Consider the following 24107-nt stretch of genomic DNA (forward strand, 5'->3'; position numbering starts at 1 on the left):
TGCTCTGGTAGGTCTTCCTGTTATTTATGCTTTATATTGAAAGATCAGAAGCGTGGTGCTTTCACCAAGCATTGTCAGTATCTTCAACTCATGCAAACTATTGTTCAGAAAAGCTGACTGTTACCCAGAAAAATATTGTACTGTCCATTTGCAGCAAGCTAGTTAAAGCAAAACAGTTTAATGACAACTTATTCTACCCAGAAATTTATTGCAATGATGAAATTACTTTGTTATGTGGAATTATAACAAAGCATTTTTAGAAATGACAAGAAAACATGGAAAGATCTTCTTTCACTCTAACACTAATAGAAACACTAATAACTTGAAGGACTGGCAAAATAATACTGTGGAATGACAGCTCTGATCAGACTATAAAGTGCTGGTTAATATCTCACTAATTTTGCTACTGCAGGAATAAACCCTTCCTGATCAATGTCTAGATAAAAAAATTAGTCTTTGACTTAATAATGTCAAACAGACCATAACATTGTAATTTCATAAGCATTCCAACATTTTTCTTCCCTCACAACAGAAAAGAAAAACTGCCCTCATATCTATTCACCACCGTTTAAATGAAGAGAGAAAAGATACTAGTCTGATAAATGTAACAGCCACATTCATGACAAAATATACAAAGTATCAGCAGAAATATTTTACACATTAACGGTGTCCTCAAGTAACCTTCTGTAAAGCTTCCTGAATAACTGTGTGACACATCACTGCTTCAAAGATTCGGCAACTGAACTTATTTCTGCAACAATTTACACAACAAAACAGGTTTTCATGCAATTCCAGGCAAGTCTGATTGATAGATTTTTAAACTGTGAATTTAATAACTAACAGACACTCCTTTAATTTTCTAATATAGCTTAAATTGCTTCCATTCTAGGAAACAAAATGAATAGAATGAATCCTGCTTTAATTTACATTTTCAGGCTTTTAGGACCTTTTCCTTAAATTAAGGTTTCTACAGAGGAGCCTAAAGTCTCCAGAAGTTACTGTAAAATTTAGTGAGGTAAATATTATTTGAGTAGCTGAATGAGGAGGCATTCTAACCTGCAGTTCTCACTGAGCTCTGCACTTGTGTAAATCTGGATCCAACCCAAAGAATTCAGCAAGATTTCACATACTGAGGCAATCATCTATTTACTTATTTATGAATATTTTTGTAAAATTTACCTTCCACTTTGTAAATTTATATATGAAATATGGGAGAGGAAGGCCAAGAGCAAATGTGTTGGGCTTGATCCCTCAAGCTCGTGAGCACGTGCTTCACTTCATACACGTGAATAGAGCTGCTGCAGGAGGAAAGCAGACAGTCACAGCCCTCCCTCAGCTGTGCACAGGGCAGAGTAAGAAGAAATCAGTCCCTCTTCAAGTTGTGACCCTTACCTTAACTACTACAATGGGAACTGCACATTTCTAGAGCTAAGAGGCAGGGACAAGAAAAGAGAAATGGATAGCAGAAAGGATTTCTTCAGAAATTTTTCCTATTTCTGAAGGATACGAGGGGAATTTTCAGGAGGTACAAAAGAAGACCAGACAGAGGATTAAGACAGTCCTTTCACAGATTGCAAGATGAGTGGCAAATGCCATCACGAAAAACTTTTGCTACTTCTTAATGTAGATAAATATTTCTTTAAACTGCCTCAAGCGTACAATGGCGAGCCATAGACCTATAAGCAGGCCCAGTACCAAAAAAATAGGGAGGCTGACTGATTTCTAAGGCTGAATCATATTAAAGCACTTGCACAGCCATTAAACCTCATGTTCCTTCACCACATCCGCTTTACTAGTGATTGTAGGAAGAAACTGTTCTTTGAGTTCCCTAGTGAATGAAACATTTTTGACTTTTCGTTATGATTACCCTTGTTTTGCCCACCCACTTACAACCTCAGCTATAATAAGGCAATTTATGGTACCTACTACAAGATAAATTAAAACCACATTTTTTGATATGTATATGCAAACCCAGTACTTCACTTAATAGAGCAGCTGCCTTTGTGCCTCGTAAGGGCAATGACTGACCTATGTAGTTCTGCCATTTTAATATGCCTCTCTCCAACCTCTTGTTAATATTCCTGTGCCACACAGCACGTGACATTATTCAGCAACATCATGCCACACAGCTGCTCTTCAGCATCAAGATCAATGTTTCTGTTAAAAGTTAAAGATGTCTCCTTGGTCATGCAAAACACAGTGGTTTCCAAGCATGTGTATGACACTAGGACTTAAAGCATCATCACTGGCACACTAGATATCTCCTAGAGCCAACTACAGCTACATTTACAGTAGAAGTTGTTCCACTGAATTTAACAGTAAAATACATGCCAGTTCATTCAGGCCTCAAGAAGGCAGTTACTTCGTTCAACACTGGAGGTACAACTGGATTAATAAGGATGTGTTTTTAAAAATGTTGAGGAAACCTGGTTTGAGGTTACAAGCAGTACCTCAGAAAGTTCTTCTCCGAGACAACAACTAACCATTCAAAACAAGTGGAGCAGTTCTGACGGATTTGAGTGGCTCTATAGTATTGCAGTTAGATCACTAACCTGGTAAGAGGGAAGCTCATACCAGTCTGCAGCCTGAGACTCTTTAATTACCCCTTGGCATGCCTCTTTCAGAGAAGAAAGTATGGACTGAAAAATTACAAACTCAACATGCAATGCTCAAAGCTTCCAGTTCTCACATCCCCTAGTCAGAAATTCAACCCTGAGACTGAGAAAATTACCCAAGTGTTGATGTCATTCCATTTTGAGAAAAGTTCAATTTTTATAAAAAGCTTTCTAGTGAAAACAATACAGTAAGAGGAACTAATTAGTTCCTATTTAGTGTGTTGTGAATGCACCATAATGACCACCCTCCATTTCGTGTATAAAATCAGCTGAAAGAAGCTCAGTATATGAAAAACAGAAGGTTGGAACATTCTGCCATGCGCACAGCAGTTTGAAACAGGAAAAAATGCTGCTGAAATCTTTGCACTATTAAGATATGAATAACAAAGACAAACATACACTACATAGTCAGCAACAAGCAGAAAGTTTTCTTCTCTCTTTGCTGGAAATCCTATGGAAGGTGAATAAGCCTGTAGAGACCATTGTAAAAACTCATGCCACACCATTTGCGAAAGCTTTCTTTTCTCCCAACAACTGACAACAAAGTATATGCGTTTACATACGATTTCTTTTTTCCCCTGCATATCTGCAGCTAACTGCAATTTTGAAAGCTACTCATTTGTTTAACTACCAGGCTCAACAAGGAAAGCTGTCATTTAGAAAAATAAAATAAATCCAAATCAGTTAAATGTGGCACCTTCCTTCTTCATTATTCCCCAATAGTCCTAACTTATGAGTGGTTATTCTCTCTTCAGATCCTTCTGTAAGATTTCTCATCAGAATTTCAAAGTTAGATGATCAAATGTGCAGAGAGGCACCTAATTTCTCACAGCCACTTCTGAAACCTCCTGACTAGGTCTACAGTGAACAATTTTCTCTCTCTTTCCCAGCCCCCACCCTTTCTCTGGCCTTTGATCTTTAGAAAGCACAAATGCCATTACAGTGAATAAAGTCATAGCCCACAGAGTCAATCCCCTACTATTTACCTCTTCCCTCCCTGCCCCCCTTCACAACCAAGACCCTAGCACAGTCAAGCTAGTTAAGTTGGGCTAAGATACAGTAGCAGGTATCATCAGCACTGTGACAAATGAGAATGCGTGTCAGGGGAGACTGTTTAAACAAACAGTTGGATGCTTGGGAACGCAGACAGAAGACCTAAGATCTTGCTCTTTTTTCTTTTTCTTTCCCCCTCCGTCTTCAAAACAGAAGATTAAGTTTGCTGTGAACATGAGCTGATGAAAAGAATTCAAATAGTGCTTTGAATAGTGCCACTGGGAGCGTCACAGGAGAATTACAAATTGCTGCTGGAGACACCAGTCTCCCTTTACAGAAAGTTAACATAAAAGTACACATATCTTCTTTCTATAAGGTACTAACTTGTAAATTAACCTTTAATGGAGTATAAATGATGTCCTGAAAGAACTGCTTATGCAGCTATATTTATGATCTAGAAAATTGCAAATATTTACAAGATTATAGGTGTTAATGGTCTGTCAAAAATGTCTGTATATTGTACATACATTAAACCTCAGTTTAAGACCACCCTGCTATAAAGACCACCCCATTTCTTGTCCCATATAGACTTTCACTTCAATTCCATATATTCCATGCCTTATAACGAGGCTTGGCCCAGGCATACACCCAAACCACTCTAGACAAGGAACTTCTCCATCCATAGGATCCACTTATTTTACTATCTGTTCTCAGCTCCTCTGTGCAGCTCTCTACTAGCCATTATCAGCATCACTATTCACCTTCAGTAAGGGACCAGAAGAACATTCCAAGTTGCTCCGCTGCTCATGACACACTCCAAAGGCAAGCAAAGCTGGAGGGGGCAGTCAGACACAGGCTTAGCAGAACCAAACAGTACTTCAAGGCAATACAAGCAACAACTCCACCTTCTAACATTCTTACCTCAGCTTCCACACTCAGGTATAAGCCAGTCACACTTTTTAATGAAGCATTTTTAGCATCACTATATCCCCCTCTAAGGAACATGTTTACTGTTCAAACACAGGTCATCAGTAAAGAAAACAGATAAACCAAATCCTGCTGCCTGGCCTCTCCTAAGACCTCTGTTTCCAAGGGCTTCTGCTGCTGCCTACACAGCAGGTGCACCCAGCAAGGCCTTTCATCTAGCCAGTAGAGCAAGCCCCTTTCCCTGACCCAGCACTTCCACACCAACCCCCTATTCCCTACAGATCTCTCTCAGCTAAGCTGCTTCTTGTTCTTTTATCTCACCACCTGGGTGCAGCTAATTAATCACATGTGGAGTACACACCCAACTCCTTAATACAATATTCTCTCTCTGTGACTCAGTAAAATTCAAACTTTTCATTTTCTACATTCATATCTCAGGTCTGACCTTTCTTTTTTTCCACTAAGCTCATCATTTAAACGGTAATTTTCCTTACAACATTTTTTAATGAAGGTTTTCTACCAGTGCTACAGTGAATTAAAAAGAACACATACCCGCCTTGAGTTAATGGCATATTCTGTATTGTCTCTGATTTAATTTTTATTTGGTAAATAATTATTACTATAACTTTCCCAGACATAAGTTATAGTGACAATTCTTTAAATACAAGTTATTGAATGTATTTGCTATTGAAAGTGAGGGAGTGACTTGTCCTCTGATCTATTAGTTTTCTGAGCAACTAGGTAACTTTCTGTGTCAGAAATTTGATTCATACTTCTGAATTGAAATTTCTCTTTCTTCAAACATTGTCAGATAAAACCAGTTGGAATTTTCAGTTGTGAAAGTGAGATTTCAGAAAGGTCAAAGTTCAAATTTTGGAAAAGGAAAAACTTCTTTTTGGAAGTACATAACTAAAACCAGTTTCTTACTCAAAAGATGTTACAGTTTTTAATACTTGCTTTAGAAACACCAATGTATTCACTCATAAATACAGCTGGGGAAAAATAAATAGTTTAGGAACAAATACTTGGGCCTCTGCCAAGGTTTTGTTACAACAGATTATTTTCTTTTGTAATTTATCATTTGCCGTACATTAACTTGCTCAGTGACTGAAAAAAAATAAGTCCTTCTTTAGGGCAATCATGTCAAAGGAAAACTTGAAAAAGCTATGTCCTTACTGACCTCATGCACATTTTTATTGATATCAAATTGCTCATATTTTTTTGCCTTGCCATTTTCATTTTTATACCTGATCTTCAAATGAAGTAAACTGGCATAGACCTAATGGTTTCAATGCAACTATGAGAGCTGAGGATCTGGCATTAATTATTGGGAATTTTCTGTTATCCAGAGAGATAATGTAAAAGAAGTTCCTCTCCTAACTTTGAAAAAGAACTATCTGTAAGCTAACTATAAAGATAAGTCTTAAGTGAACTACCATTAGGAAAATATTAACTTCTAAGATTTTACATAGATCTTCAAATTATCTAATTATTTTTATGCTATAATCCATGCCAAGACAATAATAAAAGTTAAGTTTCTCACAAATTATGAAACATTTAAGTTTCTTAAAAATACAGAATTTGCTTGGACAGCTCAATGAAATTATGCCATTTCAGTTTTGGTGGTGCTTTACACAGAACGAGCTTGCTTATGTCACTTTGGCTGCTAATAAGCGGCACAGCAAACAACAAAGCTTCTATATAATTTTTGTTTTTCAAGAATTGTATTTGACCTGGGTTTTTGGCTGGTATAACCACATACATAACCAGATTCCCAAGTATTCATTACCAGATTCCCAAGTATTCCTCTCATCTCAAGTGCATAGTTTCAATGAGTCTTCTTTAAGTCTGCTTCTAAGATTAGTCAGTCAAAAGGACTTTTTATACACGTCCCTAGATAAACTTCAGCATTTTATTTTTATAGTCCTACAGGTTATCTTCTGGTTTCAGGGCATCCACTGAGCAGAGATCAAGCGCCCAAGGTAGAGAGATTTTGAGAGGTTTTGTTGCAAGCAAACACTATATGTGTCATACAGCTTCTAAGGGGTATTTCCCATGTTAAAAAAAAGCCTTATAAACTATGTATTTATTACTCTGTTATAGAACAAACAAAACCTTCATGCAGTCATGAGTCCAGGTCACTGAGCTTTGAAGCCTCTAATGTTAGCTTTCAAGGACAAAGACAAAACTCCAAGATCTCTCTGACTAGATAACTGAGGTGGCTTTTCATTTTCTCTGACCATCAGAGCACTGAGCTATAAATTTCCACGAATACAGCTGGGTTTCATGCTGCCAATTCTCAACTGGAAGAGTGTTTTCCACTCATAAATGGAAATATCCATTTATAGCTAAACATATATATTTGTGGCTAGTTTATATTATTTTGATTTTTTTCCAGTATTTTTATTTGGAAGTGTATATCCAAATTTGGTGTCTTCCCGTCTTCCCTCTTGATACTTATACAGAGAGTGATCGTGGACCTTGAATCAATTAGTTGATTTCAACAGCAGTTAAATGTCTTTGTGAATCTGAGCCTTCATGTTCCTGCATTCAAGTTTTTCCTCTGTAATAGAAGAATAAACAGTCCTTCCTTTCCTCTCCTCTATGTGTTCATGTTCAGACTGTAAATTCTTCAGGGCAAGAACTCTGTTAATAAATGTTGGTTTAGTGCCTACTACAATGGGTATCTGCTCACAGTGGGGTACTACCATGCTACCAAAAAAAAAAAAAAATTACTGACAGTAAAAATACAGCTCGTCGACTAAAGGTGCATGAAAAGAATTTCGTCCTGTAGGACATCAAAGTTCTTAAAAATTCGTATGTCAAATGTTGCCATCTGAACTAAATTAGTTTTGTAGAACTAAGATTTCATGGCAAATAAAAATAGTATATCATCTTAATAAAAGCATCATGTGCAAAGGGAAAATAAAAGCAAGAAAGATATAATTTTATAGTACTTGCACAGTTCTTCTTACTCTGAACTGAAATTCAAAACTACCAAAAGAAGCAGCCATCAACAGCCACATAATCAATCTGCTGCAAAGCTGGTGCTGGTCTCCAAATTACTTGATACAAAGGACAGTGGAAACAATAGGAAAGTTTGCAGGAGTGTAGTAAATAACTCTAATGCTTTGAATTGCAAAGGGTAAGCAGCCTACCAAAAGTATTTATCAAAGTCATATTGGGGGAAAGAAACATCACCAAACAGAACAGTGCAAGCCAGATGCTTGGAGATTAAATGGGGTCAAAAATGCAACCCTAATTTTCATAACATCCTCATAAAAATTCACAGGAAACTGCTTTCTGAACCTGTTATGGAAGAGATTTTTTAAAGGGGAGTTGCAGAGTGAGATTCTACTGAATAAGGTCAGACTTACAGAGTAAGGGAAAAATAACGTGTTCATTAAATAAAACTAAGGACATAAAAATCAATACAGAACAATGGCTGAAAGTAGCTGACAATTATGTCTAGATTTGTGAGATCAGATTTACGTCTTTCAGTTTGCACTTGTGCTGAAGGTTCAGATCAGAGTCAGATCTTTAACCCATTCAGTGAAGGAACCAGGATTTTTGCGTACAAGGGAATCAACATACTTTACTTTTGTGATCTCCCCAGAACTGACCTAAATATAAACACATAAAATAAAATACAATAAAATAAAATAAAATAAAATAAAATAAAATAAAATAAAACAAAATAAAAGTCTTTTGTAATTTTTGAAGCTCCTTTAAGTCCATGTGTCATTCCCCCTTTATTACTGCACACCATCTGCTCACCAAACTGAAATCATATAATTGAAAATCAGCACTATAGAGATTAAAATGGTTGTTTTTCAGTGTTATTGTTTGAAGCTAGTCGGAAGCATAAACAAATGTTTAGCTGTATTGATGATTTTAATTTTGTTTTTCTTTGAAATATCAAATTTCAATGAAAGTTCTTATAAAAACTTCATATTTACTTTTTTACCTGTTACACAATTCATTGAAAATGGAAAAAAAAAATTTCCCCCTCCACTTTCAAATTCAGAAATATTGGACTAAAATATTTTTAAAATGCTCCAAGACCTTCTGGTTTGTGGTTTTCTTTTACATGAGACACGAAGATTCAATTCAAAAATTAATTATTCGCCTTTAAAAATTCTTATACCATTTAAGATTATCTGTTACTTGTGTCACCCCAAGAATTCTGAAGCAAGTGCTATTATTTTTTTGCTGTATATGTAATAATAGGAGATGTTACTATTCTTATTTCCTCACTGGGACTAGAGACCATTTGATTCAAAACACAGAAGATTAGGTCACTTGAATTTTATCAACAAGGGCTCACAATCAAACCGGTTAGTGGTGCACAAAACTCCATTTCCAGGTGAATTTCTAGAAGTAGAAGCATTGGTAGGATATTGACACAATATCTAACTTACAAGATTGCAACTGCATTACTGATAACCTATATTCTAACAGATCTGTGCACTCTGGTAAATTAGAACGGAGTGAGCCAAAAGGGATGTAATAAATAAGGAATGGACGAGAGGATGTGAGTAGGGGATTGGATCAGACTCGGTATACAGATACTGTGATTCTTCCTCATCCTTCAGTAAGGAATTTCTTCAGTTTCTTTAATCTGAACACTGCTGTAGAGAGTAGGAGCAATGTATGCACTTACAACAATGCGCTTTTTTATATCTATAAACCCAAGCCTGAAGTCCATTGAATATAATGGAAGATATCCCAGATTACTTCTACGGAGTACAGACTTGAGAGTAAGAGAGGATTTTATTTTCAAGAAAAAATTGAGATGGAATCCCCCCCATGTGCAAAGGCCAAGATACCAGAAGCCTCAAAAAAGCAAATCAAGGCCATGTTATTCAATATCTCTTAAATATAATGAATGATGGAGCCCATTAGAAATTAAAGGAAAACGATTTTTTAAGTCCTCTTGATGTCCTTTAGCTGCCATTCAGAAAGCCATCTGAAATTTTCACTTACCACTAATAGTTCCCATGCCAGCAGGACTAGGACAATGCCCAAAGCAATGACAGACATTTAATTTTCAGGCTTTGATACTGCAAAACAATACAGTAAAGAGAAATGAAAACTTAACAAATTGGTTGACAATTTTCTTTTAGACTCTTTCCTTTCATTTCTACCGTACCAATTTACCTCCTGCTGAATTGCAAAAGAAGCACAGAGTAATTAATTTGTTTTAGTGGACAGTAAAGGAATACAGAATGCAAATATGAGAACCATAGCTTCGGTGTATTTTGGCTGACAGTTTAAGCTGTAATTATTATCTGCCAACAATTTGCACAAAAGTGTAATTTCCAATGCAAATGAATTCTTGGAATAGCAGACAATGAAGTTTTAAACAAGTAAAAATGAGCCACATCTGAACATACCGGCCATACTCTTTTTGCAGTCAGAAAATTTAATAAGTTGATGTGTTGATATGACGTGGTATAAATAAACCATGCATATGAGTAACTACACAATGCAATTTGTTTCCGTCAATAATTGAAATAATCTACCGTACTGATAAAGGTCATCTTTCTTCTTCTATGGAAATTCAGGAACAAATTTTCTTCTGTATTTCAGAAGAAAAACAATTTTTAAATAAAACTGCAACTGAAGCACGAGCTGCAACTCTCTCCTAAATATTCAAAGAGCCTATGGCTGTAGGGCATGGTTATTTTGTGTTCCTACAGCCGATGGATGAGTTCATATTCAGGACTGCCCTATACAAATATGATCCATGTATCACATATACAGTAAGTCTAACACTTCTGCAGGTCATCAGATCCAGTGCACATGTGCTACATAGACTGTCTGCTTATGATCAGATTGCCTAGTCTGATGAAATATGTTGGATTAATATGCATGCTTGAAGTCACTTTACGGCACATGCACATAAAGTCTGGCGTACCAGAATCACTTTCTCTGACAGCAGAGTTGACTTGGGGTGTTTCTATCCTCCCTTATCTCTAGTTCTGTCCATAGAGTAATAATTCAGTGCCCTGTATTTTGGCATAGCAACTGGTTGTGATTGCAACTGTTTCAGCTAAACATAAGACATAGACTTCTGGACATAAGTCCAGATTGAAATACTTACACATACGCTGCGCAACACCTGTGCAGTCAGACCAACACCTTGAAAGCATCATGTCAGACCTACTGTATGGGGTATAATTGGTGTGCACATGAGGAACAGAGCAAATCCTCTGTGCATGCACGGAAAAAATATACAAAGTTTGTGGAGCAGGTCAGATGCTTCCTGAAAGACTTGACTTACTGAGCGCAGCGTGAATTGAAAGCACATGTGTGGTAGGGCAGGTCTGCCCAAAACTTCTGGAAAGTGTCAGATCTATTGCAGGCAGACAGCAACTGTATAGTGCATGCGCATTTACTCAAATATTTCTTGAAAGAACCAGCATACTACAACTGCAGCATGGGACGCAGTCACTGATGCTCCACTTGGCCTGCTGTGTTACCAGAAATCCTGGATAAATGTTTGAACATGTCAAAATCTTTGAAACGAATTTTTTTATCTAGCAAGAGGAAAATCTGGAGGTGTGGTATCCCATATTTCTTCTTCAGTAAACTCCAGAAGTGATGAACTGGAATGACTATAATGTTAAAACATGCCAGTTGTATCTAGTCTGACACATGACTGAAGTACAAGAAGCTCGACATTCCCTTACTGGAACTGTGAGATAATGTACATGTATGCAACATCGACAATGTTTCTTGCAACTGTGGGATACTTCATCTCTCTCCCTGTATCCTTTGGTACACTCCCACTGCAGCATAAAGGAAGCCGTCTCACTCCTCCTCCTCTCGCTACAGAAGGGATTCAGCCTTGCTATAAAATTGCATGTTTGATTCAGAACAATATGATCGTCCTTCTCTTTTTCACAAAAAAAGACAGCTTATTGGAAGCTGAACATGACATACCAGGGAAAAGAGTCCACAGAGGTTATGACTTAAGCTTAAAAGCTGGTACAAGTTAATTATTCTTCTTAAGCTATAACAGCTTGAAAAGAGCTAAATCTCAATCTAAATCTAAATTCCCTAAATCTTGGCTTCAGAAACCACTAGTTTACAGTCCTTCCCACACACTACACTTTTGTCTGTGAAGCAACTAGAAATGCAACTTTGAATATGTTATATGTACAGAGGAAACAAAGAGATGATAAACTCACTCTTTGTGCCAAATTTGTTTTGCCTAATGTGCTATTTTGGAACTGGAATAATGGTCTCTGCAGATGAAATTAGAAACCCAGTACTACACTTGCTAAGTAATTTGCTATATCTGCACATTCAACTTGCCTACTTAAAGCTTTGGTGGTGTTTATTGTCGCATCCAGGGTAGGTGGGCTCAGATTTCGAGCAGTGGTTGAGTTTAAGAAATAACAAAGCACACAGACAGAGAAGCAGGGTGGAATACTGGATAACACGCTGGGTTTAGGAGTGAGGAGACTTCGTTTCTATTCTTGTTATACGACCGTGACCAAGTCACTTCCTGTTTCTCTGACCCCTTCCACCCTCATCCATCATCTGTCGGCACAGCAAGCTTGCTTTCTTACATGCAATACCTAATAAAATAGAGCCTGCAGGTGATCCTGTAACACAAATAATATCTGTACAATGCTTCTTGCCTATGTTTATTAAGGCACGTTCCCTCTGTGATATTCTATGTTTATGATTCAAGACATGACAACATATAACCAGCAAATTCATAGAAGACATTATTATCATCATTCCCAGTGGCAATCATTCTTACAAATACGTGAACCAATAATGATGCTGAAGGTTTTTGCTTCCTTTCTACTCTGTAGATCTTCTAGTACATATCAGATACCAATATATTTTCAAGCACCAGTCAATGTATTTTATCTTACTTACTAAAGCATGTGGAAAAGTTAGTCTCTGGCACTCACTACTGTATCTGTGTACTATTCTTTACCCATTTTTAAAACCTGAAATTTCATATATTATTCTTCTGTTTCACATAGGGTTGGATTTCTATGGGAAAGGCCATCAGGAATTTCTGGTACTTCAGAGTTTAACTTTCTCAAACATTTTGTAACTTTCATTAACAATGTGAAAAGGGAACAAAAGTTATGTTCAAAGTGAATAAAGTGAATACAGTAAATAAAGATCCATCTAGAAATTGTATTACTGCTTCCTAAAAAATTTGAACAGTAAGAAAAATGGGGAAGAGTATGAAAGAGAGTTGGAGATTTTTCATCATTATCTGAAGACCAAAAATACAATTTTTATTACACACACACTTAACTATCAGCTGCCATACAGTCTTTTTTGAGCTACATGCCAGCTCTGATCAAACCATAGAACGCTATGAATAACAGCTGGCAAATGTAACACACACGCTCCCTAGTTAAAGTTCATGTCATCGGCAGAGGAAAATGCATAGTGCTAAACCCTAAAATGTGTTTAGCATTCTGGTCTTAACCCTGGAAAGCATTAAGCACATGATTTTCTTTAACCCCTCAGAAGTCTAAGTAGTTCTGCTGAAAACAATGAGACCACTTAAGTACTAAAAATGAAGTAGAAACTCAGGTACGCTGCTGGATGGAGACCAACACGCTTTGCAGATCTAACTACTAATTCACATCCTTGTATTCCATGGAATGCATTGAGATCACCCAGCTCTGTACACTGCCTGATACAACTACCTACAGGTAACCGCAGAAGCACTGTTCTGTGAAGGGTAAATAATGTTGCTACAAGTAGACTGGATGAATTCACACAACAGGCATAACAGGGGTTAGACTTCCGTTACTACTAGTAGGTCAATCTTGCTTATATCCCTGGTATTACAAATACGCAACATTAGTAAGAGCCTAACATGTCAAATACCATTAAAAAATTTGTAAACCCAAAGTTTTTATGAGAAGAGCTCAGTTTCTTGAAATACACAGCTTTTAATGGAACTGATAACAAATATGAGAATAAAAGGATACACACCTAAACCTAAATTAATGAAAAATCTATGTGGAGTGATAAAGTGATTAGTTTATATACCTTAAGTACACCAAACTACACAAAGAGACTGTAATAAATAATTATCATGCACCCATCTTTAAGATGCAATACCTATACCAAAATTACTGCTAAATAATGAGAATAAATAGTTTTTTCTAAACAGACAACGTCTGTGTACTGCCATGTTAGCGACAAGGCTTCCTGGGCAGAGCTCTGTGTGTGTGGGTCTCCCCATTCCAAGTTTCACAAAGCATCGAAGTCACTATGTATGGGCTGATAAGTTGATCTGCCTATTAACGGCCCCTTTTCTCTGGAGCTTTGAAAGTTCAGAAATCCTGAAAAAAATAGTTTAAACTATCTTTATTCTGCTTGAATAGATTCCCAAGTGAAAATAATCCAGACTCATTGAGTAAGAGTTGCCATAGTTTCATGTGCTGCCCATAGTGTCTTACGTGTTTTGTTTGGATAAAGACACTCCATCTCTCACTAATCTCCTACTTGAAATAATAAAAGAAAAGTATGATTTATCCTAAAATTTACCACTTAATACCCAATTCAAGCAAATGTCATGACTGGAAAATTCACAATAAAATCCCTTTTTAAAACATAGTCTTTTTAGAATATAAGACTATTTCACGTGTTTGCATTAAGTAGAAAATAAAGGTCAGAACAGCTATTTAATGCGAACAATCTTAAGGCTTGTCCACACAGGAAGTGAAGCTAAATTAGTTTAAAGGTGTGAATTTAAAGTGCATTAAGGTAAAGTGAACTACAGTTACTTTACTTCTGAATGAGAACATTCACACCAAGCTTTAATGCACTTTAAGTAATATACTTTAAAATCATATCTTTAGTTAATTTGTCTTAACTTCCTGTGCAAATAACTCCTCTCTAGCACTTAGTGAGAGCCACAATATAGATTGATATGGGTATATCTATAAATATGCCTATTAACCTTAAGAGTTTGAGTCAATAAAATCTGGGATGTTAAATGAAAATAAGAAATATGTCCTTGCATGAACTTCCTAGTGCAGTAAGAGTGCAAACAGTCCTAGTGTTCCTAGTGCAAACATATAATTAATTTAGCAATAAATTGTATAAAAATACATTAACTGCCCAAAGCCAGATTAAAAAAAAGTACTTGGGTATTGTAACTGACTATATTACTAATTTATTCCTGAAACAAATGAAATGCACGTAAATAGAAAAGAAAGTCATGTTTTATTTAAATACACCATGTACATTGAGATTCAGCAAAAATGGCTGAATATAAAGGACTTCTATTTGAATTCAATTTGTAAAAAAGCAAGGAAAAGAAGCTCTAAAATTCTTCCTTTTCCGAGGGATGTCTGAAAGTCATGGTTATAAAGGATGCCTCAAATTATCCAGAGAAAGCAAACAAGACTTAGCCTCAGATAACCTGCAAAATCAATACTAACCGTGTTTTTGCTGCCACTGCTCAAGCTAAAAAAACCTTTTTAGAAGCAGCTCCTGTAGAAAGAGAAGAGAGATATACTTCACAACCCATGTATATTTTCAGAGTGACAGTGCTCTGACAAACCAAGGAACAACGGTCTGGCATGACAACCAGTGCTCGAAGACTGCTGTTGTGCTTGACACACCAACACACTGAGCTCAGCTACCTAGCCTGGAAAGAAAAGATAGCCTTTGCAAGAACAGAAAAAAAATCTGGTTTTCCTACCAAGGAGGCAAACTGACATTGTGTGTCCTCAGCAGACAGGCAACCCTGGATGCAGACCCACATGTTCTGAAGGTTACACAGAAGCCTTCTAATTCCCCCCTAGTTAGCCTCTAAGCCCTTCCTCTCCAAAAGCTGATGAATATCACATATTTGGTTCAAAAGGGAAAACTTAATAGTGCTGAGACCCTTTTTTTTTTTCACTGATGATTTAGATAATGGGATAGTGGACCATGAAAAAGATTCTCTTTAAAAAGAGGACTGCTAAAATAAAGCACTGATGGTTACTAAAGTATAAACTTTTTATGAAAAAATATGCTGTTCACCATACACCACCTTTTTTAGTTTATCAGTTCACAAAAAGCTTGACCTGATTCAAGCACTAGATGTTCTGATCAACTAGGCTACAACACAATAGAGATAAAAAGATATCTAGCAGGTGATATATAAATAAATATTCACATCAGCCTTCATAAATATTTTGAAATGCTGAGTATTCCTAGAAAAATTATTTTACTTAGTGAACAGAAGAACTCCATCAGTTAAAAGCTTCCTTAAGTGCATTGATAATTATGCTTGTACAATCTAACACAGTAACACAAACTAAGAGTATTGTATTAACACAAGTGGCAAAGCTATAGCCATTTACATTGCAGCAAAATGTAGGAGACTGTCCTTGCTTGGGCATGCTGGCAGTATGTGCTGCACATTAACAGAACACACTTGGTGATGGCAATATCCAGGTCTGTTTGATAGCTTTTTCTGAGCGTAGACTGTTGCTTAGACAACACAGAGCCTGATGCTTTGAATCTCAGAGCTACTGTCCTCATATAGTTCCTCATGTTTTCTGATTTAACCTAACTGGGAAGCCCGTGCACTATCTTGGAGCACTCAGTACTAATACATCCTTCCCATAGCTTGATATGCTGCATTTTGTGCTTCTGGAGCTTTTAAGTCCTGGTTCATTTTCATGATGAAAGCCAGTCACAGACTTAAACTCTAATATATGACAGACAGGCTAGCCATTAGGTTAAGAGTCACACTCAAAGGCAGTAAGAATGTTTGCGGCAAAATTGAGCTATTTGTCCCATAGACCCTGTTTGTGTGGTATCTTACTCCTCTCACATCTCACTTGGTACCTTCCCTTCATTTCCAACATGTTCTCTTCGAAGCCCTTGATTCTGTTATATGTCATAGAACAAGTCTAGTAGAAAAAGCAGTTGCTTTTGCCAACACTACAGCAAATGCAGATTGCCTTTAGGGGGTGGCCTCTTGGTGTTTTCCCTGAGCAGTGGGCACTCACTGAGTTGAGCTAACCAGATCAAGATTGTAAGCGAAAATGTATGGCTATTTTCTGTTTGTGCAACAACATTACACAGTCCTAAACCTTTGGGGTTTCTTTCTTGTAGTTTCCCCCAAATCAGACTGTTAGTATGCTTTAAGAATTCTAGCTGACTTGAAGTTTGGCTGCTTTATGCTCTCAGCCCTTTAGAACCATGCGCGTTGCAAGATCCGCTAAACATGCTTTTCACTAGTGTCATAAGCAAGAAACAGGTCCCATCTCTGATGCACTTTGCTATGTCCTTCTCTTGCCCTGCTTTGTACCTGATGGAATGTGGAAGTTTGCATTTGACTTTTTAATTATTCCTCCCTCCCTGAAGCTAACAGCAGAACGTTGTTATCTACAAGAACTGAAAAGTAGGAGCTGCATTCTACATGAGATCCAGACCCTGCTTGCACAAGGCTTGACTCAGTGGGACAGTTTTCTCTTTTGCTCAGCGATAGAAGTCAGGGACATAATCTATAGAAAGTTGTGCATCAATCTTGATCATCACAGAAATACAGGAAAACCTTAAAACAGCAAAAACATTAAGAGAAAACGCACCTGAGACAGGCAGATGTGTGTCTAACTCATACCATCAAGCTACGAGCCAAAACTTTAATCTCAGTGATTATGCCTGAGACATTTAAATGGTTTTAAATTATAAGTCTAGCAGAAGTATTTTTCTAATAATAAGCCATTAATTCTGGCAGTTTCAGACTGTCTGAATCTAGGTGTATAAACTGCAGCTGCATCAATCAGTGCTGTGTGTCTGGCTATTTCAGGCATTCCTTGTTAGTGTAAAGAAAGATCAGTTTGTCCACCAAGCACAACAGCAGCTGAGATTCCCGTTGATTGATAACTAAATGTGCCGTAGTGAAAATATATTCAGATAGAGCTGAAGAAGCAGGCACAGCAAAGACGTAATGGGGGCAGAGGAAGCAGAGATTAAATTGGCCACAACAGGAAATTCCTTCTCATGAGTCTTCCAACTAGCTGACAAGATGGATTTCATTCCTGCAGGTAACAGAACCTTTATATTTAATCTTCTACAACATCTGTAACCATGCAAATTCTCCGCTGCTCTATATGCAAGCTCAATTCCTGAAAAATTGTTCTTGTTGTTCAGGACACTTCTCCTCTCTAGATTAGTACTGTTTCATGTACAGAGTCCACTGACGGCAACAAAGTCTAGGTGTAAAGAAAGCATATATATAAAGGTAAGTTATTCTGGCAGTTGAGGAATCCTTTATTGATCACAATTAGGAAGTTGGAAATTTCTGAAGTGTAAAGTGGTTTATCAAGAGGCCTGTAGTATTTATTTCCAGAGAACCAATGATTTTGCTGTTAAAATCGGCAGAAGTTCACAGATGTCACAGTATTTGAGCTGAAGAACGTTATTTTGAAAGCTTCACAATTCTAGCTAGGAAAGGAATATTTTCTGCTGTAAACGTCAGTATCAGTATTATACACAGTGACAAGTAAAACTCAACTAATTTTCCACTTTGGTGAAAAATTCAGTTTTTAGGTTCTCAGCCAAATGTCTGTCTGAACTTCTGTGATTTGACAGCCTGAAAAACAAGCTAGAAGTTTCAGAGCAACAGATTTCCACCATTTGCAAACTGTGAAAATCTAGGCTATAAAACTCTGACAAAATTTGGATGGATCCTGATTTTGTAGATCAAGTAGGTGAGCATCACTACAGCTGTTAGTAACACAACATTAGAATTTTTTACTACACTAGTCTCCTTCCTAACATTCATTCAATCAGTGTGGAACGACTTTTTTCCTCCTATGCAGTAAAATATTAAAGCATGCACTTAAGTTTAAACAGACACAGTCTTGCTGTATTTCTGTCAATGATGCAGAAGTTTAAAGTGCAACAAATACTTATCTGAGAGGCAGACAATCCTGCAGTCAAAAGGCCATGCTGTTAGCTCTGTTGGAAGACATGGTGAGGAAAACACAGCCACCCTGCCTTCATATTAGGTCTCTCCATCAGTAGTAAATGCTTCCTTTATTGTCAAAGCAGTGAGGCAAGCACCTCAGAGTAACTGAGACTGGTTACCTTTGGATGTCAACTACCTCCAACGAGCTGAGTCTGGGCCCCCCATTTTGCCACCTAAGCTACGTGGAGCAAATACCTTCTGTAGTGAACGTCAATTACAATCCAAAGGACTGAACTGTGAATTCTTAGGTATATCTGAAAACAGGTTTGGAACAATCTTTTCATCCTTAGATACATTTTATGAAATGCAAATTTCTTATTGAATCAATTGAAGATTTTAGATGCAGTTAAAAAAGATACTTTAAAGCATAAGTGTTTATTTATGAGAGACATATGTGAGACATTCACACCGCCATTTCCGCACAATTAATTAATCTGCTTATATTTAGGCGTGGGCTGAAATATATTGGTCAACTGATACCTGAAAGAGGAAGTGCTTTAAATACAACATCGGGGATGTAATTTGAAAATGTTTTTGTGGTAATAGCCACATTCAGAGCTTAACATTTCAAGGGAGAAAACTGGGAAAATATCTATATTGAATTAGATTCCACCCTGAAAGAGAAAAGGCCAGTAGGAACATTCCCCTATCAAGACAGCTTATTTACAGACGACAGTCAAGCTTTCGTTCTTTTTCCAGTTCGTGACTTTGTGTTCTCATTTTTTCTTTAAAGTTCTCCAGCATTATCTTCTCTAATCAGTTGTGAAAAGCACAACATAAAATGATGTGGCAGAGGTTTATGCTCTTGAGAAATAAGCCTCCTGGAGTGACTTCTAAATTTAAAAAATACATTTTTTATTTCATCTATTTCTTGGCAATTTCCGTGTAAACTAAAAAGACACCATTCCCCATCCCATCAAGCCACATCATTCTTGGAAAGAGAACCACAACACTCATTTATACCAAAGAATTTGTCTGGAACAAACTAGGAATGAAAATCAGATTTATTTTTATTTCTTTATGAGTTTATTGCATGACCTAGTCAAGAGGCTCTACCCCATTCCTGGTGAACAGTCTTAACTCCAAGTGAGCTTCCCCTCTTCAACAAGAAGTGCTGCAAAGAGATTTTCCAAGGAGGTGGAGCTGGGGATGACTATGGGGAGGCTCAGATTGACACACTGTGTAGAAGCTACTGTTAGCAGTAATAGTGTGGTAGCATTTATGAGTCATGGATTAGTGTCACCTGATGATACTGAACCCATCTATGAACTGCCTGTTTCCCTGCTCCAGTTTAAGACATGTCCCTATAGAACTTTTTTTTAGATAACAAGATAAAAAATGAATGTTTGTTGATCTGTCTTGTCTAACTGGGGAAGAATGTTTGTTGATCTGTCTTCTCTAACTGGGGAAGAGGGGTAGAAAGATTCCTTTTGTCTTTCCTTCACTCAGAGGACTGGTAACAAGTCTAGTCTATTTTGTTATTTCCCTTTTTCTCTTCTGTCTTGATGTTTCCAATTTTGCAATGAAAAGCATTCTTTTTTCCTTTGCTAGAACAACTTCTTTCTTGCACTATTAACCTTGCCTGGTGCAGAAACAGGCATGGGTGAATAAGACCTCTTTTGCTCCTATTTGCTGGAGGTGATGAATCCAGATAAACCTGCACAGTATGCACAGGGAAACCCTGTTATGTCTGTGACCAGGACACATGTGCCAGACTATGTGTCTCCTGTCAGCCTGCAGGGATCACTGAAGCCTGATATTACTAGGTGCTCAAATCTGGGGAGAAACATCTCACTTTGCAAAAATATACTACTGTCCCATTGCCAAAAGTCAGACCAGGAAATGTCCCATGTATTTCACCATTGTTCAAAGGGCAAGATATTACAAAGGAGCCTATGAGTTTTAGTTGTCAAGGTTCACATTAAAGATTTCGTATTGCTGTGTTTGACCACTAAATGTCAAAAGCAAAAGCAAAATAAAATTTCAAAGGGAATTGTAACAACTGTGTTTATGAAAAGATCGGATTGTAACAGTTAAAATGAAGACATGCTCAGGTGCCTGGCTTATGTGAGCCATTTTTTATCTTTGTATTTCTAGTTACAATGAATGCCTTTAACTGAGGCAGAAAAGATGGCTGTGGAGCCCTTACGTCCCACTCCTATATCAACAGCACTCTGCTGAGGAACAAATGCTTCAGTACACTAAGACAGAATTACATGAAAAAATCTTCTCCATCTTTCCGATGCACAGGGGTTGCATTTAATTTTCACAGTAGTTAGAAAATACTTTATTTTTACCACTTCTTCCTAACATGTCTGACCAGCTATGCCACATAAAAGCCCTCCCCACGCACTATCAAGCAGACTAAGAGAAACTAGGTAAAAATGGTAAAAATTGTGTTTAATTTTTAAACCTCCTATACAGATTAGTCAGATGCAAACTTGGGTGGTTTGTCTGCCACCAGTGACTGTCTTACAGAACATGAAAACAAAACCACAAAGTTGCTGAATATTTTTATATATCTATCCATACAAGTTTGGTCATGGCCTCTCTAAGGATATGTAGCTGTCCCCATTTGAACTTCTAGGAGATCTCAGTATCCCCTTTTATGGACTGTGTTTCCTTTATATTCAGCCAGATGGAAACTTGGGGTTTTTTCCAGCTTTGCAGTCTGGATTGCAAGCTGGGGTTTGCTCTGCTTCTTTCTGTTCATTTCCGTTTCATTCTGCGTTGGATCTTTCTACCCAGGAAATTACCGCAAATTACACTGGGACATAAATTTACAGCATACCAATTACTTTGCAGCAATTCCCTGTGATAATCCACTCACCAGACCCCAAATCCTTAGAAAGTGGAATAAACTGGTTTGTACTTACTGAGTATTCAAAGTGACCGCACAGAGTCACTGCATATGCTAATACACATCAACTGACACCTTAGCTTCCTTTGCAGCAATTTTTCTATTAGCTATCAACTATTTTAGGTGACATTTCAAAAATATCTTGGGCTTGCATGTTAATAATCCACTTCAGAGCCCAACCTTTAAGTCAAAAAATGAAGTGACTCCCAATAAGGGCAGATTTCTAAAAGCCACTATTTTAACATACCTTTTGTTCAGAAGAACAAGCTCTTATTTTATTAAATGCCTACTGAACTCTCAACACTCAGTGTTCTCTCACACATAGAGAACACTGTCACATATATGGTGGAAGCCATTATTACTGGCTATAGTTAAGGCACTATAAATAAGAACTTTCAAAAGCTATCCATTCCTGTTTCAGATTTAACCAAAGAACAGGAAACCATTAATGATGAATGTTCACATGTAGAATCATGCACAAACTATTCATGTTTCATCGTGGAAAGGAAATAATTTATTGGATTTACTCTACACTTCCAACCCTGAATCTGCAAGTTTCCCTCGTCACACCAGAGAGACAAGCACAGCAGAAGATTCCAGTAAATCTTTGCACAAACCCAAGGTGTGTCTCTCTCCCCCAGCCTTCCATACGTACCAAACACGGTGTACATTGTTGTAGCACTCAACTATTAAAAACTGAAACCACAAATTTAGTAAAACTAAAAACTTCTACCTGCTGCAAACTGGAACTTTACACATGAGCAACTGTTAATGAATTTTTTTTTTTCAGGTCTACAAAACAGAACTACGAACAGAAACCAGAACTTCCAGAAAGGAGAAAAAGTCTGGATCTTGAGAAAATTACCCTTATTCTTGCAATACAGAAGTACAAAGAAAATAAGAGAGAATATGTTGAGAACAAAAAGAGTGAATTACGATCTGTAGAGATCATACAGATTTTGGACTGGGGAATGAGTATACATTAGAGAATAATTAAACTTTTTCAAAATAAAGCAATTTAGTAATACATGGAAACATGGCATGCATTTTTGTTATGTTTTTTACCATACTGGTATTACATTTCAGTTCTTGGTGAGGAATACAGGTTAATAACTCCAGTTGAAAAGAATATTGTTGGCAAGCTTAAGCACACAAACCAGTTATTCTGTACCCAGTACAGCAGCCAGCATGACACATTTCTACCATAATCTGCAGTTGGTCAGCTCTAAAACATCTAATTAAAGCAATTATTCTAGACTTTAATTGCTTATTTTTATTACTATAGTATCAAGAGACCCTTGCTGAAACTGGGGCTATATGCTCTACAAACACTTAGCAAGAGAGAATACTTTCCCTTTCAAGCTTTCAACATAAATAAATAAGACACAGAGGAAACAGCAAGGTGAAGAAATGACAGTTATGTGTGGGTTTAGTTACGTGGTGGTGGAGACATGATTAGCAGTTGGCTCTGCTTAGTCCCATTCCAGTGTCTGACCAGTTGGATGTCTTGGGTTTTATATGCAATTTCAATCTTTTCTTTAAGAACAACAACAACAACAAAAAGTAAAGTGAAGTATGAGCTGCTATTTCAGCCACAGTACTGGATACTGGAAATTTCAAGATTCTGATCCTAAAGACCCTGTGGTTTTTAGCAAGACAGAAAAAAATAGTATCAGGTTCATAATGAGACATCTGTTTAAATAAGCTAATTAATTCTTCAAAATGTCCTTTCAAAGTTAAGCTCACAGCTCATTGAAATCTGCTAAAAACTTCCATCAATTTCAGAGGCTTTTGGATTATGTTCCCTTTCTGTTCCAACAAAAACCCTTTATAGTATTGAGATCCCAAGATAAATCTAAAACGCCTATTTAAGAAATGTAGTGGCCTAACTAACATGAAATATACAATCTAGCCACTTGTTGTGAAGTCTATCACTGTTGAAACCTGGTCCTGTAAGGCAAACTTTGTGAGCAGGATAAAAGTCCCAATAAAGTTGGCTGGGCACTTTGAAAGAGCTATAGTATATTATGTACTTTATTGCTAATATGCATAAATCAATCAGTGTCCTGAAAGCCGTAGTCTTTCTTAACTCATTGATGAAAAGCAAGAAATCGCAGTCAGCACACTTATGCCTATAAACAGCTGATTTTGATGAGGTAAGACCCATGAGGAGGTTTTTGCAAGAGCATGGTCTGAGACAATTTACAGAGTTTGCTGGGTTTACAACTAAATACCCTTTATGTCAACAATTTAAATACGAAGTCTAAAACATCACCTTTTTCAACAACAATATTAAGCTCAGCAAAAATTTTCAAAGGAAAAAAAATCACATGCAACAATGACTACACTTATTCTTAACATACAGTTTCTCAGTATCACACTAAAGCAGTGTATTACTATCAGCTTTTTTCACTCTACAGATTCCTGCAGGGGAGTTATTTTTTAAATAGTTTTAAAAGTTCACTATTAATCATCCTCATGAAAAGCTTGCCAGAAACACGGACAGAGGTTCATAACAAAATAGCAGAGACAGAGACCTCATTAATATCTATAAATAATGTTTAGCTGCAAGATATGAAGACTTTATCAAACCACATACATTTATCTTTCACTTATCCACCTCTGCTCGCAAAGGCACAATGTACTCTCTGACTAGGTAGCCAAGTAGACTAGGAGGTAATACGCTAAAATACTTTTACTTTTCTCATTATCATTCTCCTATAACATCTCTGCTCTCTTT

At 37.0% G+C, this 24107-nt stretch overlaps 1 protein-coding gene across 2 annotated transcripts in view; it reads right to left on the reverse strand.

Moving 5' to 3' along the window:
* ANKFN1 (ankyrin repeat and fibronectin type III domain containing 1) overlaps window positions 1-24107 on the reverse strand; it is a 120140-nt gene that overhangs the window by 89473 nt on the left and 6560 nt on the right. Inside the window, exon 2 of one of the 2 annotated variants that reach the window (XM_075441173.1) lies at window positions 9522-9598. The exons of the other annotated variant lie outside the window; for it this stretch is intronic. The gene's annotated coding sequence lies outside the window, so the exon portion shown is untranslated. The remainder of the gene's footprint in view (window positions 1-9521; window positions 9599-24107) is intronic. 2 annotated transcript variants of the gene reach the window in all.

The sequence above is a fragment of the Opisthocomus hoazin genome, chromosome 21 (genome assembly GCF_030867145.1).
Source record: "Opisthocomus hoazin isolate bOpiHoa1 chromosome 21, bOpiHoa1.hap1, whole genome shotgun sequence".
NCBI classification, from domain to species: domain Eukaryota; kingdom Metazoa; phylum Chordata; class Aves; order Opisthocomiformes; family Opisthocomidae; genus Opisthocomus; species Opisthocomus hoazin.